This window comes from Triticum urartu, chromosome 2 (genome assembly GCF_003073215.2).
Source record: "Triticum urartu cultivar G1812 chromosome 2, Tu2.1, whole genome shotgun sequence".
Lineage (NCBI taxonomy): Eukaryota > Viridiplantae > Streptophyta > Magnoliopsida > Poales > Poaceae > Triticum > Triticum urartu.
Genome location: NC_053023.1, coordinates 400,972,072 through 400,981,181, shown reverse-complemented (window position 1 = coordinate 400,981,181; position 9,110 = coordinate 400,972,072). Strand labels below are relative to the sequence as shown.

The 9,110-nt window shown below is 40.9% G+C and overlaps 1 long non-coding RNA gene across 9 annotated transcripts; it reads left to right on the top strand.

Annotated features, from left to right (window-relative positions):
* Positions 1–5,091: 5,091 nt before the first annotated feature.
* Positions 5,092–8,528, top strand: LOC125537531. 9 transcript variants are annotated; one of them, XR_007295974.1, is made up of 4 exons: positions 5,092–5,663; positions 6,358–7,976; positions 8,097–8,160; positions 8,251–8,528. It is a non-coding gene; the product is annotated as an uncharacterized LOC125537531 (long non-coding RNA). The 9 variants fall into 9 exon arrangements; XR_007295971.1 differs by having other exon boundaries at positions 6,358–7,981; XR_007295969.1 differs by having other exon boundaries at positions 6,358–6,411; positions 6,505–8,528.
* Positions 8,529–9,110: the final 582 nt, after the last annotated feature.

Sequence of the window (9,110 nt, the reverse complement as noted above, 5' to 3'; positions counted from 1 at the left end):
GTGTTTTTAACTTAGGCGAAAGTTGGTTCGCAACTAAGCCCCCAAGTGAGAGGAATGCTCGTCACTCAGAGTGATTTCTTAACTTAGGGGAAGACTGGTTCGTAGCTAAGCCAACCAACTGGGGTTTTTAAGTTAGTGAACGCATACAAGTGAAGCCAATGAAGTAATGAAAAAGTCATGCTTTTTATTCATCAAACATCACTCGAGTGCTTTCATTACATCTTGGCATCTCAACATCAGGTATAGAATCATCCAAGTAGGTCCGCATTCCAAGCGCGGGGCTCATCAATTTTTCTTTGTGAGGTTGTATAGATGGTAGGCTCCATTATGTAGAACTTTGGAAACAAGCAAAGGACCTTCCCATGCAGGAGCAAGCTTGTGTGGTCTCTGTTGATCCACTCGGAGCACAAGGTCTCCCTCCTGAAAGGCACGACCTCTGATGTGTCTGTCATGAAAATGTTGCAGGTCTTGCTGGTACACAGCTGACCGAATAAGGGTCATCTCCCTCTCTTCCTCAAGGAGATCAACATCATCTTGTCGTGCTTGTTCAGCTTCGGCTTCGGAGTATAGGTCCACTTGAGGTGACTTGTGGAGGAGATCACTCGGTAAAACAACCTCGGCTCCATACACCATGAAGAAGGGGTGCAATTTGTAGACAGGTTGAGGGTCATCCTTAGGCCCCACAGAACTGATGGTAGCTTGGTGACCCGGGCTTTGGCCGCATGTTCCAAAATAACGCATGCGGCATGGCTTCAACCCTTGAAGAATCAGGCCGTTTTCTCTCTCAGCCTGACCATTTGACTGCGGGTATGCGACAGACGCATAATCTACCCGAGTGCCTTGTGTGGCGTAGAATGCTTGCGTTGTTTTTTCCCTCGAAGAGGAAGAGTGATGCAGCAAAGTAGCGTAAGTATTTCCCTCAGTTTTGAGAACCAAGGTATCAATCCAGTAGGAGAGAACGTGAAAGCCACCGAATACCTGCACAAACAAATAACAACCTTGCACCCAACATGATAAAGGGGTTGTTAATCTCTTCACAGTTATTTGCAACATGAGATCTGATAGAGATAGATAAACGGTAAAGTAATATTTTTGGTATTTTTGGTTTATGAAACGAAAAGTAAAAAATTACAAAAGAAAGTAAATAGGAGACTAGAATTGTAGATCGGAAACTTGTATGATGGAAAATAGACCCGGGGGCCATAGGTTTCACTAGAGACTTCTCTCAAGATAGAAGATATTACTGTGGATGAACAAATTAATGCCGAGCAATTGATAGAAAAGCGCAAAGTTATGACGATATCTAAGGCAATGATCATGAATATAGGCATCACGTCTGTGTCAAGTAGACCGAAACGATTCTGCATCTACTACTATTACTCCACATATCGACCGCTATCCAGCATGCATCTAGAGTATTAACAAGAGTAACGCCTTAAGCAAGATGACATGATGTAGAGGAATTAACTCAAACAATATGATGAAAACCCCATCTTTTTATCTCGATGGCAACAATACAATACGTGTCGGTTCCCCTTCTGTCACTAGGATCGAGCACCACAAGATTGAACCCAAAGCTAAGCACTTCTCCCATTGCAAGAAAACCCAATCTAGTTGGCCAAACCAAATCGATAGTTCGAAGAGACTTGGAAAGAGATCAAATCATGCATAAAAGAATTCAGAGGAGATTCAAATAATATTCATAGATAAGTTGATCATAAATCCACAATTCATCGGATCTCGGCAAACAGACCGTAAAAGAGTATTACATCGAATAGACCTCCACGAACATCGAGGAGAACTTTGTATTGAGAATCAAAGAGAGAGAAAAGGCCATCTAGCTACTAGCTAAGGACCCGTAGGTCTGTGGTAAACTACTCACGCTTCATCGAAGAGGCAATGGTGTTGATGTAGAAGACTTCCGTGATCGAATCCCCCTCCGGTAGGATGCTGGAAAAGGCCCCAAGATGGGATCTCATGGGTACAAAAGGTTGCGGCGGTGGAAAAGTGGTTTTATGGCTCCCATAGAAGTTTTTGGGGTATATGTGTATATATATGAGGAAGATCTAGGTCAAGGGGTCATCGAGGGGCCCACAAGGTTGGGGGCGCCCTCCACCCTTGTGGCCGCCTCATGGCTCTTCTAACTTGCACTCCGAGTCTCCTGGGTGTCTTCTTGTGCAAGAAAAATCATCGCGAAAGTTTTATTCCGTTCGGACTCTGTTTGGTATTTCTTTTCTGTGAAACTCTAAAACAAGGGGAAAACAGAAACTGGCACTAGGCTCTAGGTTAATAGGTTAGTCCCAAAAATCATATCAAATTGCATATTAATGCATATAAAACATCCAAAACAGATAATATAATAGTATGGAACAATAAAAAATTATAGATACATTGGAGATGTATCAAGCATCCCCAAGCTTAATTCCTACTCGCCCTCGAGTAGGTAAATGATAAAAATAGAATTTTTGATGTGGAATGCTACCTAACATATTTATCCATGTAATTCTCTTTATTGTGGCATGAATGTTCAGATCCATAAGATTCAAAACAAAAGTTTAATATTGACATAAAAACAATGATACTTCAAGCATACTATCAAAATAATTTTGTCTTCTCAAAATAACATGGCCAAAGAAAGCTTATCCCTACAAAATCATATAGTCTGGCTATGCTCCATCTTCATCACACAAATATTCAAATCATGCACAACCCCGATGACAAGCCAAGCAATTTTTCATACTTTTGATGTTCTCAAACCTTTTCAACTTTCATGCAATACAGGAGCGTGAGCCATGGACATAGAACTATAGGTGGAATAGACGGTGGTTGTGGAGAAGACAAAAAAGAAGGAGATAGTCTCACATCAACTAGGCGTATCAACGGGCTATGAAGATGCCCATTAATAGATATCAATGTGAGTGAGTAGGGATTGCCATGCAACGAACGCACTAGAGCTATAAGTTTATGAAAGCTCAAAAACAAAACTATGTGGGTGTGCATCCAACTTGCTTGCTCATGAAGACCCAGGGCGTTTGAGGAAGCCCACCATTGGAATATACAAGCCAAGTTCTATAATTAAAAATTCCCACTAGTATATGAAAGTGATAACATAGGAGACTATATCATAAAGATCATGGTGCTACTTTGAAGCACAAGTGTGGCAAAAAGGATAGTAGCATTGTCCATTCTCTCTTTTTCTCTCATTTTTCTTATTTCCTCACATGGGACAATGCTCTAACAATGAAAATCATCACACTTCTATTTACTTACAACTCAAGAATTACAACTCGATACTAGAACAAAAATATGACTCTATGTGAATGCCTCCGGCGGTGTACCAGGATGTGCAATGAATCAAGAGTGACATGTATAAAAATTATGAATGGTGGCTTTGCCACAAATACGATGTCAACTACATGATCATGCAAAGCAATATGACAATGATGATGTATGTCATAATAAACGGAACAGTGGAAAGTTGCATGGCAATATATCTCGGAATGCATATGGAAATGTCATGATAGGTAGGTATGGTGGTTGTTTTGAGGAAGGATATGTGGTGGGTTTATGGTACCGGTGAAATTTGCGTGGTACTAGAGAGGCTAGCAATGGCAGAAAGGTGAGAGTGTGTATAATCCATGGACTCAACATTAGTCATAAAGAACTCACATACTTATTGCAAAAATCTATTGGTCATCAAAACAAAGTACTACGCGCATGCTCCTAGGGGGATATATTGGTAGGAAAAGACCATCGCTCGTCCCCGACCGCCACTCATAAAGAAGACAATCAAGAAACATCTCATGCTCCAACTTCGTTACATAATGGTTCACCATATGTGCATGCTACGGGACTCACAAACCTTAACACAAGTATTTCTCAAATTCACAACTACTTACTAGCATGACTCTAATATCACCATCTTCATATATCAAAACAATCATAAGGAATCAAACTTCTCATAGTATTCAATGCACTTTATATACAAGTTTTTATTATATCCCTCTTGGATGCCTATCATATTAGGACTAATTTTATAACCAAAGCAAATTACCATGCTGTTCTAAAGACTCTCAAAATAATATAAGTGAAGTACAAGAGTTTATCAATTTCTATAAAATAAAACCACCGTCGTGCTCTAAAAAGATATAAGTGAAGCACTAGAGCAAAATTGCCTAGCTCAAAAGATATAAGTGAAGCACATAGAGTATTTTAATAAACCACGATTCATGCGTGTCTCTCCCAAAAAGGTGTATATAGCAAGGATGATTGAGGCAAACTAAAAAACAAAGACTCAAATCATACAAGACGCTCCAAAAAAAATACATATCATGTGGTGAATAAAAATATAGCCTCAAGTAAAATTACCGATAGACAAAGACGAAAGAGGGGATGCCTTCCCGGGGCATTCCCAAGCTTATGATTTTTGGCATTCTTGAATATTACCTTGGGGTGCCTTGGGAATCCCCAAGCTTAGGCTCTTGCCACTCCTTATTCCATAGTCCATCAAACCTTACCCAAAACTTGAAAACTTCACAACACAAAACTTCAACAAAAAATATCGTAAGCTCTGTTAGTATAAGAAAATAAATCACCACTTTTGGTACTGTTGTGAACTCATTCTTTATTTATCTCCACTCATAATGGAGCAGTTGGTAGCCTGGTACTCCGGTTTTATTTCCGTCTGGTTTTATTTTCTCCCACCTCCCACCACCCCACCAGGTTTTCTTATCCGTCAGTTTATTTTATCTCCACTCTTTTATTACAAGCCAGCACTTTCCTAACGTATAAAAAATCACAGATCTAACTTTCCTAACTTATTTAAATCAATCGATCCCTCCAATTAGTGCAATTTGTTTTAGGAAACAAATAACAGATGTTGAGGAAACAAATAACAGATTTTAATTAACTTTCCTAACTGATCCAGATCAACTAATCCCTCTCTTTTATTACAAACCAAAACTTTCCAAAGTGTATAAAAATTATGGATCTAACTTTCCAAAATTATCCAAATCAATCCGTCCCTCTCAATAGTGCAATTTGTTATATAAGAAAAACAGATTTTCAGAACGAAGGAAATCACTAGCCCGACCGATATTTTCAGAATGAAAGAAGTCTTTTTTTCAATGATATATCCATGAATCCATCTCCCACCTCTCCCATACTCTGCTCGACCGTCTCCCATGTCCCATCCGCATGCGTCGGCGCCCAAGCAATGAGGACCACCCTGGCTTGCCCCCTTGCCTGGCGACTGCCAGATCGAGGTCGCCGGAGCCGAATTCATGCAGATCGAGGTCGTCGTCACGTGTGGCCCTCCTTTGCGAGCCACCTAATCTCGCTCTCCACCTCAGGCCGAAGCTGTGCCTCCCAGGCGAGGCTACACTACCTATGTGTGCCCAACGCTAGAGGACGGCGTCGACCATGGAGCAGATCCCAGCGGTGGGGTCCGACGCGGTGGTCATCTCCAACGAGCGGTCGTCGACGTCGGCGAGCAGGGCCCTTTGGTCGCCAGCCCTCCTCCCTCCTCCTACTGCTATCTTCCCCGCCCGGAGAATCCAGAGAAACACGGTGCCTTCTTCCAGCTTATGTGGATTTGATGCAACTTAGTGACTTCGTAAATACTGGAGCTTCGGAGGACGTTCTCCTTTTCTCGCATGGATGAGGTGATTGCTTGCTTTTTTAGTGCTTGTGTTATTATTTCTAAGAAAAGATAGAGGAGGAGGATCCGTGTTGCTTTGAGTGCCGATGTACTCCTAGAGCAGTAGGGATGAATTTTTGTTGTTGTTGCTAAGGAAAACATCAGTGTTACTGCTAAGGAAATGATAGAGGAGTATTTGATAACCCTCAATCAGTAGGGATGAAATTTTGTTGCATTTGATTACTTGTAAATTTTGTTGAAGAATTGCAATATGTAAATCCTGGAGAGGACCTACCCTTCATGTGAAATCAAACTCAAATAAAGGGCATAAATTAGTGTGCTGCTCAAAATAATGATGTTGTGAACATTTGTTCCAACAAGGAAACTCAAGTCATGCTTATCCTCCTAAATTGCAATGTTTTTTGATTTAAAGATTGTTATTCCATGTCAAACGTATCTAGCAGTTTGAAAAAAAATCAGGAACTTACTTTTTAATCAGGTTGTGTTATAAGCAATTAGAGATTGGTCACCTGCCTAGCTGCCCATTTCCGAAAACAAATAGACTACCTTGCAAGCGTTCAGGATTTCAAAAGCATGGAGTAGGAAATTACCTACAAGTAGTATATAGATAGATTGATTCTATTGATCTTTTTTCTCTTGGATGGAAGAGAAATAAACATGAAGTTTCCTAGGAAGTTAATGTTCCTCATGATATACAGACACAGCCAAAACAACAAGTGTGTAGCTTCCAGTGAGCGAAGCAACAACAAGAGGTAAAGTAATGAGATTCTTTTTTCTCTACAATCGTTCTTTGTTTTCTATTGTAAAAAGAGACGAGTTACTTCACACTCTATTTGTTTGTAAAGGTATTTCAACCAAATCATAATCATCTGATTATGATTTGGTTCATCTAGAAACCCAAACAAAGAAGATATGGGCCAGTGGTGGTTGATGCAGGCTTATCGGTGGCGTATAGGAACGACATCAACCTGCCTATCACGGCAAAGGGGGGCCAAGCTGGAGATGTGTCGGCGATAAACAATCTCAGGCCTAGGAAAGTAAGAATCCTTTTCTATTATGTGGACCATGCTTACAAACCGGATGACGATTTGTTGTGATCACATGTTAGATTATGCGGTCGGGTTACCAAAGTTGAGTCTGATGCGTACTAGTGGATCTGCATGTCAGATGATGGAGCATGAGTGCTCAAGATAAAACTATGGTGAAGCGACCCAAGCTCTCAAGACTTCATATTTTTCATAGCATTGATGATGTTGTTTAAATTTATTAAAAAAAATAGGTTACCGAAACTTGTCAAAGAGAATCCTGTAAAAACATTAGGTAAAAATGATTTTAAATTGAACGAATGGATTTCTTGCTCCGGCCTTGATGCCTAAGCGGGCCAGCCTTCCCGCCTCATCTGGGGGCCTATGGGCAGGAGTCACCGCCTTGGTAGGCCGCTTAGTAGATGGGTTTGCTTCTCCAACGCAGGTACTAGCAAGAACCAACAAGGCCAAGACTCTTTGGATCGAGAAAATGCAGATGGACGAGAGCTGCATCTATAATTGATTGGCAAGCCACGGAGAGGTATGTTCCTCTCGCTCTCCTATGCAATACCGTTGAAATATGTGGCATGATTCTTTTACTCTGTTAGATATCGGTTTTTCTCGCGCTTGTTCATGGGCCTCGATGTGTTATTCAAATGGATCTATGGGTTAATTCAAATGGCATTCACTATAGGTAAGGTGTACGCGCTTATTCTTATGTATATATTATCTTTTGATTGTTGGAGTGCAATATGAACTGTTGTTGATGTTGTAATGAATTGCGATGGATCTTTTGTTTGTTAGAGGTTGCTAGCCAAGATATCCCTGATGTAATAATGGTTGGCTGCAAATAATTTTTTGTTCGGTTCTTTGTTGAGTCTTACATGCATGTCATAGACAGGATCCTCTTTTTTGCTCCTCTTTCAATATACCGTCATTCATTTGGTTGCATGCACAGTGACATACTGGTGGTGCTTCTGACCAAATAAAATCACTGTGCTTTTAGTTGGTGAATATCAATGTTTGGTTAGTTGTATTTGTGTGTGCATGTTGTTCATGTGAATATCATGGCATTGGGGCGTAATTATACAATGGAACGTCATGTGTAGGGTGAAGTCGTTGCTATGTACACTTTCTTTCAAGTTGAAAGCGCCGTGCAGTGCAGTGATCATCATACTGATGCACGACATGGCTTGTCCACCCATCGATGCCAGTCGTTATATGTTACTATGCTGCTGATTAAAATGGTGGCTAATATCGACTCTGTAATGCTTCAAAATGATTTCTTCTTCGTAAGGTCTCAACAACTCCTCATCGCTAGATTTGCGCAATGTCATACAGACATTGTGAATAGTTCTGGGAAAATATGACACCTTGAAACATCAACAAGTTGAAAAGCATTTGTGTTTTAGGATCTAAAAGTTCGTTCCTGGAAAGCAAGCATTTGAGGACTGGGTACGACCAGAAAACATTCAGGTAGGGTTAGTTCTTTTATGTGTGCTTATGCTCTTTTGATAGAGATTGTTGAATTGGTTTGTGGTTTCTTGGATCAATTGCATGCCACAGTTATGGTGTCTAAATCAAGTACATGGCTAGATAGCTCCCAGCCTCCACTGGAAAATGGATGTGATGAAGGAAACTGCAGTCTGGTCTCCCGCTGCCCTAGCCTGGACAAGCTTGAAGGTCCCTTTTTATCCTTGAGAAATTGAAGCAGTGGATGACACTTCTCAAGTTTTTGGTAGTTAAATGTATAAATGTATTCGGGTTAGGTTAGACAAGGGTTGAACTCCTCAAAAAGAATCTTTTGAATAAGAGTTAAAGCCTTCTAGGGCTTCTATTAGTGATGCCCCTAATGTGACTTGAGAGGAGAGCACCCCTGATGGCCCCTCGATTTGATTAGTAGCAGAAACCACCATTGCAACAATGAGAGCTTCACCATCTAATCTAGGAGAGCCGAGGGTTGAGAGGAGAGACCCCATGAAAAGAAAATAAGGCGTTACTTGCACTCTACACTAAACAGTTCAGGTCTTGTACAAAGTTCAGAAGAATGATCAACACTTAGCCTCATATATTGCCAAACAATCTGGTCCTCACAACGATCTGAGGAACACATTCCAACGCATGCCATCATTGCATCAACTCATCGTTGCTGCTCCTTCTACCGGGCCTAATCCGTTGGCATCCCAGATATCTAACAGTCTTGCCTTGCTCATTAACTATGTAGTACAAGTCCCAAAAACTAAGTGGCTAAAGGAACAGCCTGAAACCATCAGTCCTCCCAAAATATTAAGGGCACTCTGCTAACGGTCAAATAGTTTCAGTCATGTTAAGGACATCTACAACTCTATAATATGAAGTCACGACGATCATCGGCCTCGGCTGATGAGCCTCGATATCAACTCAAAGAAAACAGGGGACTATGGTTA